Raw genomic sequence first — 16,819 nt, forward strand, 5'->3', positions numbered from 1 at the left:
GAAACGCCCCCACTACTGTTGAGAGGTCGAGAGACAAAAATCCCATTGAATAGAGTGTGGTGACTCAGATTCTCACTGCTACTTACTCAGTGACCTTAGACCTGTTATTAATTTTACACTGAGCCTCATGCATAAGTTGGAACGATTGCATTGTATTTAGGTTGGCATTTTAATACGTGTTCAGTAAATCTCAGCCATTATTATTCAATGGCATGAATAACTATTAGGGACTTTGTTAATCGGGAAGTGCCAAATTAGAGTGACTTTTAGCTGAAGGGGACAGTGCAATTGAGCACTTGAGAGAGGTTGTTTAAATGCAAATAAGCAGTTCCAGGAAGGAAGAGATAGAAGATAGAGAAGACAGGCTTTCAATGGGAATAAAGTAAAGCAACACAGAAGGACGGGCATGGCAAGAAGCCATGTTGTATGTCTCTATAGAAATACAAAAAATTAGCCGGGCGTGGTGGTGCACACCTATAGTCCCAGCTACTCAGGAGACTGAGGCAAGGGGTATCACTTGAACCTGGGAGGCAGAGGTTGCAGTGAGCTGAGATCGTGCCATGGCACTCCAGAACCTTGCAACAGAGAGACTCCGTCTCAAAAAAAAAAAAAAAGAAAGAAAAGAAAATCCAGAACATCACCCATTTCTATTTTAAAAGGGCTGTTCTGTGGGCACCAGGGTTATAGGTCGAAGTAATAATCTGGCCTATGGCCATACCACCCTAAACGTGCCTGATCTCGTCTGATCTCGGAAGCTAAGCAGGGTCAGGCCTGGTTAGCACTTGGATGGAAATAGTAATCTGCCTGTTTTTTCTGTGTGTTTGCCTCCTCTCTCAATGGTGCCCCAAGGGCTGAGTGGCAGTGTTTTCTCCTCCAGCCCATGCCTAAGCAGGAACAATGATTTAAAAGCCCTCACTAGAGAAAATTTCCTTTATGCATATTTGTAGAACCAGTTTTTCCTCTCCCAGAGGTAATGTAAGACTGTGCCTGTGGAAAGGAAGAAAAAGGCAGGGTGGTGCCAGATGAAGGGCAGAGAAGATGGAGAGGAATCAACGAAGTGTGAGGGAGGAGACCAGGGAGAGGATGAGCTCCCATCAAGTGTGGCTCCATCACTAACTCCTCAGCTGACATCCACCAGCTGGTCAACAGCTCTAGGCACTTGTAAGACTCCTGAACAGAAGAGAAATGAACAGTCGGGATGAACTAACTAGATTATGCTGCAGTAACACCCTCCAACTCTCAGTGGTTTAAAACAATAAAAGAAAACCCTGTACATCTCTACTCACAACATCAGATGTGTGGATTTTCCACACCAAGCAATTCTCCAACTCTCCTGACACCAACTGCATGTCCTGCAATTCAATTCTGATATTATCCACACAGAGTGGGCACAGACCCCACACATTACAGGCTCAATTACACAAGTCCCGGGCCTCTGGTACTTCTGACCAACTTGGCTAAAAATTAGGGGTTTCCACAACCCTCTCCTTGTGTTTGATAATCTGCTTTCGTGACTCACAGAACTCAAGAAAACACCTTACTTATGTGTGCTTTTATTTATTTACTTAAATTTTGTAGAGACAGGGTCTCACTATATCACCCAGGCTAGTCTTGAACTCCTGAACTCAAGGGATCCTTCCACCTCAGCCTCATGAGTAGCTGGGACTACAGGTGAGCCTGACCACTCCCAGCTCCTAACTTATGGTTACTGGTTTATTATAAAAGATACAAATGAACAGTCCAGATGAAGAGGTACATAGGGCAAGGTGGGAAAGAGGCATGGAGCTTCCCTGCCCTCTCCAGATACACCACCCTCCCAGCACTTCCATGCGCTCACCAGCCTGGAAGCTCTCCAAACCCCTTCATTTAGGGTTTTTATGGAGTTTCCATTATGTAAATGTGATTGAGTCAACCATTGGCCACTGGTGATCAGGCTCAATTCCCATCCCCCTTCCTCTCCCTGGAGGTGGAGTGCCTGGAGCTGAAAGTTCCAGCCCTCTAATCACATGGTTGCTTCCTCTGGCAACCAGCCCCTCTCCTCCTAGAGCCACCCCATTAGCATAAACTCATGGTTGAAAGGGCTTATTATGAATAGAAAAAGATGCTCCTTCTACCAGTACCACTCAGGAAGCTACAAGGGAACTAGGGACTAACACCAAATACATATCTCTTATTACACCATGATATCGCAAAAGGTTAATTATGCTCACACTATATGCCCGTAAAGGGTTGGCTGGGGGCTAGCTCTCCTCCATGTCATTCATCTTTTGAAGACAGAGTCTCGCTTTGTCACCCAGGCTGGAGTGCAGTGGCGTGATCTTGATTTACTAAAACCTCCACCTCCCAGGTTCAAATGATTCTCCTGCCTGAGCCTCCCAAGTAGCTGGGATTACAGGTTTGTGTGTCACCGTGCCCGGCTAACTTTTGTATTTTTAGTAGAGACGGGGTTTTCACCATGTTGGCCAGGCTGGTCTCAAACTCCTGACTTCAGGTGATCCACCAATCTTGTCCCCAAGATTCAGAACACTTTTTTCCAGACCGAAGGCCAGAACCATGACACTTACTATGTCATCCCTGACCTTATAGCAGAGAAATAACTATGGAGACTCTGATCTTGACTTGGGGCAAGAAAGTCCAACATATTAATTCCCTAAGAAGTCTCAGATTTCCATCTGGGATCACTCCCCACTACCATCCTGGGGCCCATGAAAGGGCCAGGGGCAGGACAGGAGCTCAGGGAAGGTGTGCCAGGTAATTTGAGGGGTAAGAAGCTGCCCTCACAGAGCCCTGCCTTACGTACTTTCTTCCACCTTGGTGCTTTCTTCCATCACAAGAGGACTGGGAGTCGAAAGGCAGTTGGTTTGGGGAAGGAGGCAGATTGAATAACAAAGTGAGACTCAGTCTAACAGGTGCATGACCCAGAACCTAGCCTGTGCCTGGTTCAGCCACATGGTCTGCCTCCCACCTCCAGGCATGTGTCCATGATAGTTAGAGAGGACTGCTCAAGACATGGAAGATGTCCTTCCTCCTTAGAGAACCTTCTCAGGACAGAGTCTTGGAGCCAGGGCCATGGGGAAGATGAGCATAAGTGCAAGTCTTAAAAATAGAAATGTGATTCATTCTCTCCTCATTCAACAAATATTTCATTATTTTGATTCACCAAGTATTATTGATCAGCAAGGAGCCCAGACCATGATGGGAACTGAGGGATGTACAAACGAGTCTGAGAACGAGCCCCCATACTCACCAAACCTTCAGCCCAGAGGGCAATAGGACATGCAGCCAAACCCGGCGTCCAGGACCCAGAAAAGCTCACAAACGGCACGGGAGCAGTTTGGTGGGAGGCCAAAGGAAGAAAGGACTAATTCCTGCTGGAGACCCCAAAGCCTTTCCTGGCAAATGTTCAGCCAAATTCATGGCCTCTTTTGAAAGGAGCTGGATAGGACCAGTCTCTCTTGTAATCTTTTTCTCTAAGGCAGGCTGTCCTGCTGGGAGGAGAAGGAATGTGAAGATTTTCCTAGAATTTCACTGGCAGCTATGTTCTGGGGAACAGGGCTAATAAAGTGTTTAAAATTCAGAAGCGTGATAAAACAAAAAATAAGTATTTGGTTTATGTCCCCAGTTCTTGGTACACTGTTCCTAAAACCCTTGGAATCTCCATAATGATAAGAGTGACTTTTGTATGCTAATGAGATGACAGGTGGCTGAGGGCCCATGGATAGTTTTAGGATGGGGTCTCCTTGCCAGAAAGCCCAAGGCGTGATTAGAGGGTTGGGACTTTCAGCCTCATCCCTGAACCTCTGGAGAGGGGAGAGGGGCTGGAAAGTGAGTCCAGCCAATGGCCAATGATTTAGTCAATCATGGTTATGTAATGAAACCTCCATAAAGTCCCTACATTACAGGATTTGGGGAGCTACCAGGTCGGTGAACGCCTTGAGGTGCCAAGAGCATGGCTACTGGGAAGAGGGCGTGGAAGCTCTGTGCCCTTCCCAAATGCTCTGCCTGGTTCAGCTGTTCCATCTGGCTGTACATGAGTGGTGTCTTTTGAAATTAACTGGTAATAGTGAGTTAAGTAGTTTCCTGAGACATCTGAGATATTCTTGCAAATTTTCAAACCTGAAGAGGGAAGCTGTGGAAATCCCCATCTTTGTAGCCAAGTCAGACAGAAATGTGGGTAACCTGGGCACCCAATACTTGCAACTGGTGTCTGAAGTGAGCACAGTCTTGTGGGACTCAGTCCCTAAACCTGTGGAGTCTAGAATTGAATTGAATTGTTGGACATTCAGTTTGTGTCAAAGAAATGGAGAATTCATTGATGTAAGCAAAAAACCTACCAAGACAAAGGTTCAGGCGGCAGGTGTTGCCACCTTTTCCACGTCAATGAGCAAAGCCACGCACAGGCTGCCCAGGCCCAGTTTTCAGGAGTGTAGATGCTGAACAGTGTCCTCAGTCCCTCTCTTTGAGTCATGTCCAGGGATGCACCCAGGAGCTGCACTCCCAGCCTCTTTTCTAAGCCCTGTGTCTATCCTCTGCCATTTTCTCCCTGGGGAAGCCAGATTTCTCTGCTCCTTTGTCTCTATTTAGTCCCATAACCAGGTTAGCCTTCTGGGGTTAGCTCTAACTTTTCATCCTTTCTTCTAGAAATGTGACTGTCCTCTCTTCTACTCAAAACCGATAACCTCTCCTTCCCAGGGATATGTCTCTTGCTTCTTTCCCTATTCAAACTAATAGGCAGCTTCAAACAGAGACTAAAGTACCATAGTCTCCTCTTATCCAATGTTCCAGTTAGCTGTGATCAACAGAGGTCTGAAAATATTAAGTGGAACATTCCAGGAATAAACAATATATAAGTTTTAAATTGCACACTGATCTGATAGCATGACAAAATTTCTCACCATCCCACCTCATCCCGCCAAGGACATGAACTATCCCTTTGTCCAGTATATCCATCTTGTATATGCTCCCCATGTGGGAGTCACTTAGTAGCCATCTTGGTTAGAAGGTCTAGAAAACATAGTATGTATAGGGTTTGGTACTATCAGTGGTTTCAGGCATCTGCTGGGGGTCTTGGAATGCATTCCAGAAGGATAAACAGAGAACTTCTACTATCGTTTCTTCCTGAACAAGAAGGCTTATCAGAGCCAAAATTTTTCTAGTTGCAAGAAATAGGAGCCTGTTCCAATTCACCTGAGTTAAGATGGGAGATTTATTTCAAGGTATCACATTGTGTTAGACAATCAAAAACCAGGAAAGATCATTAGATGACAGTTAGACCATAGAAAAACAGGGACCAGAACTGGAAAACAATCAGAAATCAAAGCCGTTACTTTCTCAAATTTCCTTCCCAGATCCTCGGGATCACAGAATTTCTCAGCACGTGTCATTATGAATCTTCTTTCTCCCCGCCACAATGACTTTCTCTACTTCTCTGCCCACAAGATAAAAGATGGCCCCACATAGAGCCTAAGATTGACAATGCTTTAGCTCAAGCAAACATCCAAGCCTGAATCGGACTGTAGAATTCTCATACCCAAATACCAAAGAAGGAAACTTATTCCATGCTGCCCACACAGGCTACGAAAAAACTATGAAAGAACTATGACCCAGAGAGGCCATCATGTAATACCAGCTTGGCTGTGTCGAAGGAAGAGTTCTTAGAGATGGGGAGCACTCTCAGGAGAGGGTAGCCCAGAACTCTATGACAGCTGAGCTATCATAGAGTTACAGCACTAAGTCAACCTACAGAAAACTAGGCAAGGCCACTTGTGTAGGGATAGAGGTGGTTGCAGCAAAGAGGGCAGTGCAGAACCTGTCCAGTCCTTCAGCCAATATTTTAGTGTCTGGAGCAACTTCCAGGAGCATCTGGAGATGTAGAGTGACCAGTTGCAAACACCTGGGCTGGCACTGGAAGTGGACAAGTGGGAAGTACACCAGGAAGCCACTGAGCAGGAAGAGGGAGACGTACAGGAACTGTCTGGGGATGGTTGATGATGGGCACCAGCAACAGTAGAGATAAGCCAGGAGCGTGATTGTGAGAATGAAGGTGGGAACCTGCAGTGGGCACAGTGGGGATTTGGCCCCTGAGACCTGGATGATGAAGGGGGAACAGGAGGTAGCTTATGGTCCCCAGGCTCTGTCCCTCCTGCCTGCCTTCCTGTTGTTTACACCAGCCGGCAGCTCCTCTCTTCCAGGCCCTGCCTTTAAACTTCGCCTGGACCAGGGGAGCCACCTGCTGGGCTACTAGAGGCTCTCCAGGGAGCAGAGCCTTGGGAGCCAGCATTCTGCTCTCTGTGCTGTGTGAACCCAAGTGTGTACCTGGATTCTCTCTGCATCTGTTTTCCCTCCGAGTCCTCAAGAAGAGAAATGAGTCCCTGGCAAGCAAAGTTAATGCCTTGTGATTCAACTGTCCCTCCAGCCCCAGAAAAATATGGAAATTCTCTACCAAATACAAGGATTGTGGCAGCCCCTTACAGTCTTCTTCTTGGCTCTGAATGAGGCTGTGGCTCAAAGACCTGCCTCATGCAGGAGCGTAGGGTTGGAAAAGTCCAAAGTCTGTCTCAAAGTCTACCTTGTAAGGTCGGGGAAGATTCTTCTTCTTTATCTGCAAGTACAGGAGAGTTGATAGTGGTTCTGCTGATAAGACAGGCTAGGAAAATGTGGGCTGCTCATTACCAGATTCTGCTGTAGGTGGGCTGACCCAGCAGGTGCAAACCTAGGGCAGAGGTGTCAGCTTATCCAAGGCCATTCGGCCACCTCAGCTCCCCGATCCATGCAGATCAAGTAGCAAAGGCAGGGTCAGGGCCCTAAGGAAAAGTATGCACTGGAGGTTAACCAGTAGCCTATTCCTCCCTTTGTCTTCAGCATACAGTGGCATGCACACAAATTCAGTTACCCACATGCCTTCAGATCAGGCCTCTCTGACTTGCCCTGGCTGGATAACAAGGACATTTTCAAAGGGAAGGAGTGTTTGTGTTTCTAAAAAACGAAAACGTGGGCAGGACGCAGTGGCTCATGCCTGTAATCGCAACATTTTGGGAGGCTGAAAAGGAAGGATCACTTGAGCCCAGGAGTTCGTGACCAGCCTGGGCAAGAGGGCGAGACCCTGTCTCTTTAAAATTATCCAAGCGTCATGGTTCATGACTGTAGTTGCAACTACTCAGGAGGCTGGGGTGAGAGGATACCTTGAGCCCAGAAGTTCAAATTTGCAGTGAGCTATGATTGCACCATGGCACTCTTGCTTGGGTGACAGAGCAAGAGCCTGTCTCTCTTTTTTTTTTTTTTTTTTTTTTTTTGAGATGGAATCTCATTCTGTCACCCAGGCTCACTGTAACTTCCGCCTCCTGGGTTTTGTGATTCTCCTGCCTCAGCCTCTGGAGTAGCTGGGATTACAGGCATGTGCCACCACTCCTGGCTAAATTTTGTATTTTTAGGAGAGACAGGGTTTCACCATGTTGGCCAGGTTGGTCACAAACTTCTGACCTCAAGTGATCCGCCTGCCTCGGCCTCCCAAAATGCTGGGATTACAGGTGTGAGCCACATGCCCGGCGATCCTGTCTCTTAAAGACAGAATAAAGAAAATCTTGGTAGAATCTCAGGGAAGTCTGTGCTCTCTTCAGGGACAGCACGCCCACAGCAGAACCCCCGCAACCACCTATCATTTCCCTCTGGGCTGGTGGCATGGTGACCTGGGCCACTGGGCACCCAGACAAACCCTTTGCTGTGCCCTCCCCAGTGCTTGTAGTTGGGTGACTGATGTAGGTCTGATAAAAACTCCTAATCCTGGAGGCAGTGTCCAGACCAGGTTATCTTTGGAGGCAGTCAATGCTAGGAGATGTTGGGTCCTACTTGGGATGGACCATTCAGTAATCCTCATTCTGCAGAGATATCCTCAGCCACATTCCCCAGTCTCAGCCTTAAGTCCCCCTAAGCTCACTATGGATTTGATTTTGTTCTTACCTTATACTGATTTTACTCTTTCTTATAGGAAAAAGATAAAAGAAAAAAACCTTACATGTTACTTATTGTTCTTAAGAGAGTCGCATCCAGCACAGTACAAGCTGTTCCAAATTAATTAGACTATGACAACAAAGAAAGAAAATGGGCAATGCTTAAAAACTTCTTCCAGGCCAGGTGCAGCAGCTCACATCTGTAATCCAGCACTTTGGGAGGCAGAGGTGGGAGGACCACTTGAGCCCAGGAGTTTGAGACCAGCCGGAGCAACATAGCAAGACCTCATCTCTATTTATTTAAAATATGTATATAAATAATAATTTTAAAAACTTCTTCTGAGAACTCCCTCTGCACCCAGACGTTACACTTGCCTGCTGCCCATTGACCCTGCTTCAAATGAGGTTATTATAAACTGGATATCACAATAGCCCATCAATTTCTGCCCTTGAGAAAGTAATAAATGGAGTCAGAACATGGTTATTGTGCCTTCCCAGATTGATTGTGGCTCTGACCTGCGTTCCATAGAGATCATGTTAGGCCAGAGTCCAGAATGCAGACCTCCACCACAAAGGAAAAATCGTACCACAGCCAAGGGCTACAGGTAGTGAGAATAATGCCTGAACATCCTTTAAATCATCTTAGCAACAGAATAAAGGAACAAGAAAAAAAGGAAAAATGACAGAGACAGCACAAGCCTTTAATGTGTCTGTCTCTTGGTAAACATACGTCTTACTGAATTTTTAGAAACAGGACAAGAGAGGAGAGAGCCATGTTCAATTTTGGAAACACGACTGGGAGAGCATGGCTGAAATGTAGACGCATGTTCAGGGGACCTGAGCCTGGGCTTGCAAAAGTGTGCATGGATGTGTTTATGTCTGTATGCACATGTGAGTGTGACTGTGTACACATGGGGTCTCCAGAAGTGTGTGTGCATGTTTATGACTACATGTACTACATGTGTGTGTATATGGCGGGGGGGTCCAGGGGTGTGTATGCATGTGTTTATGTATACTTGCGCGTGTGTGAATGTGTACACATGGGGGCTTCAGATACCTGATGTGGGAGGACTGACTCACTTGCCTTATGAAGTTCACGGTGGTACTGAAACTTCCTGGAATGCCCAGGGCCAAAGCCACGGCCATGGTGAACATCAGGGCTGGAGTTGGTGTGGAACGATAAATATGACCCACGGACAGAATTCAGGGCTGAAAAGCAGAGCTGAGTGTCAAGCAGGCCCCAGGGGAGCCATAGGGAGCATCTCTTCCCCTGTCAAACACACTCTGGACACCAGAATGACCAACCTAACAGTTACTTGTCACCACAGCTTCCAGAGGTAGGTCTCTGTGGTTCACCTGGGGTAACCAGATCCAGGGAGGAGAGGACAGGGCAGGTATGGATGGACCATGGAGAGGAATATGGGATTATTGTGGAGACTGTTTTTGTTGTTGTTGTTGTTTGTTTTGTTTTGTTTTGTTTTTGAGATAGAGTCTTGCTCTGTCGCCCAGGCTGGAGTGCAGTGGCTCAATCTCGGCTCACTGCAACCTCCACCTCCTGGGTTCAAGTGATTCTCCTGTCTCAGCCTCCTGAGTAGCTGGGATTACAGGTGCATGCCATCATGCCCAGCTGCTTTTTGTATTTTTAGTAGAGATCGAGTTTCACCACGTTGGGCAGGCTGGTCTTAAAATTCTGACCCCAGATGATCTGCCCACCTTAACCTCCCAAAGTGTTGAGATTTCAGGCATGAGCCACCACACCCAGCCAAGACTGTATTATTATTCATCAAATATTCAGCCTTCGTCTCTCTACCTTTGTGGGAGGAATATCAGTCCCCCATTCATTGACGTGGAGTCTGGCCGTGTTGCTTGCTTGGACCAATAAAATGTGAGCTGGAGTGACAAGTAGATTCTCTAAATATGCTTATGTGGTTTGGCTTGGTCTCTTGAACCTCTGCTATCTGCTATAGGCAATATCAGGCTCCTAGTAGTAGTTACTGCCTTGATCTTAGTACCTAAGATAAGGATAGACTCAGACCAAGGTGAGACCCCAAGCAAGCCACAGCCTGAAGCCAAGTCACAGCTGACCCCTTGACTTGGGAACAACAGTCAAATGTTGTCGCAAGTCACTGAGAGTTGGGGGCTATTATTCAGCAGTATTGCAGTCAAAGGTAACACCAGGGTAGAGAGTCCCCAGGGAGAGAAGACCCAGAGGGTACACAACCGCACTAATATTTTCTCTCCTCCCCATGGCCCCTGCACTACCGATGTGCACAAATATCTTTATTGCCAGTCCCCAAACCAGTGTGACCTCCCAAAAACCTGGAAGTAAAGAGAGTAGAGTTAAAGCTGAGAGGTATGGAGTGCCTAAGTCCCGTTCTCAGAAGAAAAGAGGGCTATATCTTATAGGGAAAGTCCTGTTTTGGGCCAAATGCTAAGCTTCAGGCAGGAGAAAGCGTAGCTGGCTGGCCCTGTGGCTGGCCCTTGCAGCCCCACCTTCTTGCCCAGCCCCAGGCCCCATCTCTCACCACATGGCCCTCTCTTGCAGCCACAAAGCACAAACGATTTCCGCTGAAGAATATCTCATTGATGGAACCAAATGTTGAGACTGCAACAGCCAAGGGCACCAGCCAGGCCCAGGACCCCAGAACCTGGTTCTGAGGACAACCAAGGGATCAGGGGAAGGAATTCCAACAGCACCCTGGAAGAAGCCACAAGACCCCACTCAGAAATGGAGCAAGCAACACATTCAAAGACCAGTTTAAAGACACATGGAGCACTTTCCTTCCCCAGCCTGGAAAGTCTGCTTGGTGTCCAAGGGACATATGGTGTGATGCAGTCACCCCCCCCGGTTCACAGCCATAGCGTCAGCAGAGAGGGTCTCACTGGGTGATAGCACTAGCAGGTAACTAAGGTTGACCAGGACATACAGGCTGGTGACCAGGGGGATGGCCATCACCAGTGCCCACACCAGGTTCTGCTGCAGGGTCGGGGAGAAGGGGGCACATGTTAGCCAGAGAGGCCTTGCTTAGGTGACCAGGACAAGCTCCACAGCACAGCGTTGAGCTCATCCTAGCAGCAGGGAGGAGGGGATGAGTCAGGCCCTGGGGGATGAGTCAGGCCAGGTGCCCCTCTTACATGAGCTCATGACCCCCACAGCCTTTACACGCATTCAGGCAGATGAGCTGGGAGGCAGTGAGGGTCATTAATTAGAGTCAGAGCAGCAGAGGTACAAGGGGGCTGGCAGGGCTGGGAGAAGAATGGAGTGATCACCAAAGCTTCTGGAATGAGGAGGACCTGAAGTTGGGCTCTCCCTGAAGAATGGAAGAGATTCAGGTAGCTAGGAAGGAGAAGAATTCTCAGAAGGAGCAACTACAAGAGCAACCACAGAGAGGAGGCAGGAACGTTAAAGATCTCATTAGTCTGCTACTCCCTGATCAATCCAGCTGGAGTATTTCAGGACCCACTGCCCCAACCCGGCCTAGTTCTTGGGTTCTCAGCACTCAGGCCCAGACTGAGGGCCACTACACCAGGCTTCTACTACAACCCTTGGCTTCTGCAACTAGAAATGGGGAATCACTGGGGGTCTGTAAAATGGGATTCCTCACTGCTCTGCCTCTGCATGGGTGAGGACCAATGGAGAAGATAGGCGGGGAAGGGTCCAGACACAGGGGTTTTGGGCACTTGGACTGGTTCGCACTGTTGCAGCCCCAGCTCCCATCTGACCTACAGTCCCCCAATAAATGTATTGAAGACATTCAGTACATACTGAGGAATGAATGAAAAGTGCATTTAACCTGAGTGTAGACAGCTCCCTCCCACTCTGCACCCCCAGCCCTAAACACCATTCTGAAGCCAAGAGCAAATGGAGGGAAGAGCACTCCCTCTGGACCCACAGAACTCTAAGATTTTCCAGGCTCAAACCAGCCACAGATGGGCATCTTTAGACCTTCAAGTAGGAAGACGCTTCAGAGGAAGCCATGTCTGAGGAACCACTGGTCTCCTGGAGGGCGTGATCTGGGTGTCCCTTGACTCACCTTGGGAAAGCGAGACACACATTTGCAAGGCTTTTTCCTTCGCTGCTGTTTGGGCATGGTACCAAACTGTGTATTCGAACACAGCGTTGCTATTACTGAAATTTAAAACGTAACATTCAACAAAACAGAGAAGAGGCAATTCTTTACCAAGATGCAGGCAGATATCTTGCAGAGCTTGGCACAAAGCAACCCCCATGGGGGCTGCACCAAGGTCCCAAACAGGCCTCCTCTCACCCACCAGATAAGGCCCTCCCCACATTTAAGCATCTGCTTCTGATAAGCATGCCTTCTCCTCTTCAGCATGATATAAAAAACAATTTTCAGATCTTTCTCCTAATTTTCAGATGCCCTCTCCTAAGGGGAGAGCAGGCTTCTCAGGATGGCCTCAGCTCATAGCCCCATGCGTGGTGCGCACGGATGCGCAGGGAGAGCCTGATTGTTAGGTGGATGTATTTTCCAGAATCGGGGAGAGACTGAACACGAGCATTTCCCATTAATATGTGCAATAAATGTCTTGGGGAAGGGGCTATTTGACCCTCATTCCCATAGTTTCGGCACTTCAGATGAAGCTCTTCCCTGTGGTCACCATCTCTGCTGTGGGCACGCAGCATCTTTTTCCTTTTTTTTTTTTTTTTTGAGACGGAGTCTTGCTCTGTCACGCAGGCTGGAGTGCAACGGCGCGACCTTGGCTTACTGTGACCTCCGCCTCCTGGGTTCAAGCGATTCTCCTGCCTCAGCCTCCTGAGTAGCTGGGATTACAGGCATGTGCCACCATGCCAGGCAAATTTTGTGTTTTAGGTAGAAATGGGGTTTCACCGTGTTGGCCAGGCTGGCCTCGAACTCCTGATCTCGAGCGATCCGTCCGCCTCAGCCTCTCAAAGTTCTGGGATTACAGGCGTGAGCCTCCGCGCCCGGCTTAGCACGCGGCTTCTGAATGGCCTGAGGGCAGGGCCCAGGCATGGAGCCTCCTGCACCCCCAAGGCTTTTTGGCTGTGTTTTATGGTCTTTGGCTTATGCTCAACCCAATTTTACAAGCATGAACTTAGACTTCTCTTTAATATTTCTGTATTTAAAAACCACCTTTGAATTAACTCAAACTTGACAGCAACTAACCTTTGAAAAAAACTTGAAAGAAAATTGAAATCTTCATTCACAAACATGTTCTTTCCTCACTGGCTCCTCCCAGGTTTTATCCTGTGCCCAGCTTGGGTGAGAGACCCGCTGTTTCTTGGGCCTACTTGACATTACGGCTCCCCAGTGGCAGCTTCATCCGGAGCACTGTCTGTGAACGCTGGTTCTGTGACTTGGCAGTCGCCTCCCTGGAGCATCTTTCCAGAGCCAGCATTAGAACCAGAGACCCCCAGGTCCACTCAGATGTTTCTGCCCCTCATCCCCATCCTGTGAATAGAGAGACAGAAAAGGTGCAGGTTCCTACTGCTTAGACTCTGCTGTTACCTCTCCATCTGTCCCAGGCAGCTTTTCCTTTCCATCACTGCTGCTTGGCAAAAAAAAAAAAAGTGCTTCTTTTGAAGAACTGGTCATTTTTTGAGTGCCCTCTTCTCAGTTTCGTTTAAACTTACACTCAGTAGAGTGTTGGGTAGTCTGCTGACATGGAGTAGAACCTGGATTCTGGCCAAGTAGGCCAGAATCAGAAAGGTGAAGGTGAGTGTGATAGCAGGTAATCTCCTCACCCTAGCACAGGCCCTGAGAGACACGCAAAGCAGTTTGACGGGATCCAGAGGGGAGGGAAGCACCCCAGCCCTTGGCCTAGCATCAGTGAGTCCTGCCTTCCAAGCCCCCGGAGGCTGGTGGCACTGCATTGTGCCCCTTTTTGCCACCCTTCTCTGCTGTGATTTTGAGCGAAGAGGAGTCAGTAAGCCCATTGAGACCAGCTGCTCCCAAAGCCCAAAGACTCCGGCTCTGTAGGGAAGGGCTAGCGTTGGTCAGGACTCTGCCTACTGAGTAGGCAGGAATGTATTTGAGATTTGGAAGTTCTGTTAATTTGGTGGAGTCAGGTGAATGGATCAGAAGCAGATCGGCAGAAAGCACCAGTGTGGTCCCAAGGCTCCCTCTGTTTTCCTTGCCATGGAGTCCCCAGCGCCTTGTGCCTGTTTCCATTTCCCTCTTTGAAAAGTAGAAATCAGTGGTTTTTTAACTCCTGAACAGCCTTCTCACTATAGAAGGAGCCTGAGCAGGTCAGAAGACCTAGAAAAGTCCTCAGATACCCCACTCTGTCCAACCCCCTTTCTCATATACAAATACAAATGAATGAGCAGGAAAAGAGGAGGTCTGGACCCACTAAAGTACTTGAAGAAGCACAAGTGTCGTAGATATACCGCCTTTTGCCCTGGGTGTTCTAGATCCCATAGAACACGTTTCAGCTGGACTCAGAATCAGACTAGCCAGGGGTTCTTCTGAACAGCTCAGGCCAGACCTCTGGGCTCCTCTGGGGACCCTGGGATGTGAGGCCTTGCAGTTTCCATTCCATTGTCCCCAGGCCTCCTGACCTGGTGACAGAGAATGCCCTGGAAATGTGAGTCTGTTTTTCCCAGTTCCTCTTCATGACCAGGAAATGGCAGCTGGCCGGTTGGGGTCCTGGGGGAAAGGGCTAACCTGGGCTGTTAGGTAGCTACTAGGTTTAAAGGTAGACAGGGAGATGGCGTCATCAGGGCAGACCAGGCCCACTTCCTGTGACCCCAGACCTTGGCAGGCAGGTCTTGCTGAAACCAGGCATCTCCCTCACACCTGGGGAAAAGTTTAGGGCTACGTGTTGCCTCTTCATCCCATTAACCCTAGAAATCTTCTGGTTAGAGTGGCCCCTTACCCCAAATCTGGCCTAGGTCTGAAGACTGCAGAAGGATAGTCATGATGGGCCCATCCTAGAGCCTGGCTAGCTGGGTATGGCGGGGACAGGAGGGCGGGGGGACAAGAGGGCGGGGACAGGAGGGCAGCGGGAAGGGCCTGAGGCCAAAGCCAGTTTTCTGTGCTCCCTTTAGCCCCAGCCTGGCTGGCCAGATCTCCTCTCCTTCAGGGGACCATGGGGCCACCCAAGCCAGTCACCTTCCTCTTCCAAGCTCTACTCCCATGACTGTTGATTTCTGGCACGTGGAGGCAGAGTTATGAATCCACAAATGCTGCAGCCCATACCTCGTAATGTGTCTGTGTCCACTTAGAGCCCCACAACCTGGCTGAGTGTGTGTGTGCATGTGTGTGTAGTATAGTTTGTAGTTGACCATATGTGTATATAATAGCTTGTGTATTTATATGTGAGTACAGAATTAGTGCCTGTGGCGGTTTTCTGTATTTTAAACCCATTGAATTGATTAGTTTTATTTTAGGGAAGTAGGAAAGGGGGAGTGGGGGGAAGTGTAGGAAGAACGACTCTTAGCAAAATCATTCTCTAGGACTATTAGTCGCAATCTCCCAGTGAGCTGTCATGATGCCCTTTTCAAATAAATGTTAATGTTGTCACCACATGGCTGTTTGATTTCTTTAAAGCAAATGGTTTTTTTGAGAAGCAAATGCGATCTGAAAATACCAACAGTGTACTACTGACATTTAGCCACCTCCACCAACCATGGCTTTACCTGTCTCAGAGGGAGAAGGTGCGGAGGAAAGGAGGCTACCAAGAAGGAAACCTCAGGCCCAGCATGCCCAGCATGGGAGCATCCTGTTAGGAAGGCCTAGGCCATTATTCATTCTAGCACATTCCATGTAAGCCATACTGGGGAACATCTTGTCTTAAGAATCTGGCTTTCTGGCCAGGTGCAGTGGCTCATGCCTATAATCCCAGCACTTTGGAAGGCCAAGATGGGTGGATCACTTGAGGCCAGGAGTTTGAGACCAGCCTGGCCAACATGGTAAAACCCCATCTCTACTAAAACTACAAAAATTAGCCAGGTGTGGTGGCGGGCGCCTGTACTCCCAGGTACTCGGGAGGTTGAGGTGAGGAAATCACTTGAACCCGGGAGGCAGAGGTTGCAGTGAGCCGAGATTGCACCACTGCACTGCAGCCCGGGAGACAGAGCGAGACCCTGTCTCAAAAACAAAAAAAGAATCTGGCTTTCTGACTCACCGCATATCGAAACTACACAGGGAGAATTCCCGATTATTTTTTCATTGTGAACTCCCAGAGCATCAAAATAACAAAGGGTGCATATGTCAGCGCCACACACAGAGGCTTCCCAGCTGGCTTTGCTCCATACTGCACTGGTCTATCTAATGCATTTGACATGTATGTGTGCATCTCTATGTGGTAAGTCTCATGTGAATTGTAAATGCATGTAAATGTGCAAACCTGTGGTCCCAGCATTGTGACAGCACTATGGGGAGATACAAAAGAAACACACACCTGGCTTCTGCCCTTGCAGAGCTTGGAATTTTCCTGAGAGAAGATAGGCACGGATGCAGCAAGGAACTTGCCATCCAAGCCGGACAGCATGCCCTCTAGTGTGGAAGGGGCTGACGGCAGAAACACTGAAAATGAACAGGGGACCTCGCAAAGGGCATCACTTGCCCCACAAAGGTGGACATGAACCTGAGTTCATACTGAAAAAGAGAGTTGCATTCATTATTTTTTTATTTTTTATTTTTTTTTTGAGACGGAGTCTCGCTCTATCGCCCAGGCTAGAGTGCAGTGGCCGGATCTCAGCTCACTGCAAGCTCCACCTCCCGGGTTTACGCCATTCTCCTGCCTCAGCCTCCCGAGTAGCTGGGACTACAGGCGCCCGCCACCTCGCCCGGCTAGTTTTTTGTATTTTTTAGTAGAGACGGGGTTTCACGGTGTTAGCCAGGATGGTCTCGATCTCCTGACCTCGTGATCCGCCCGTCTCGGCCTCC

This window comes from Rhinopithecus bieti, unplaced genomic scaffold, assembly GCF_001698545.2.
Source record: "Rhinopithecus bieti isolate Rb0 unplaced genomic scaffold, ASM169854v2 scaffold_7681, whole genome shotgun sequence".
Classification (NCBI taxonomy): Eukaryota; Metazoa; Chordata; class Mammalia; order Primates; family Cercopithecidae; genus Rhinopithecus; species Rhinopithecus bieti.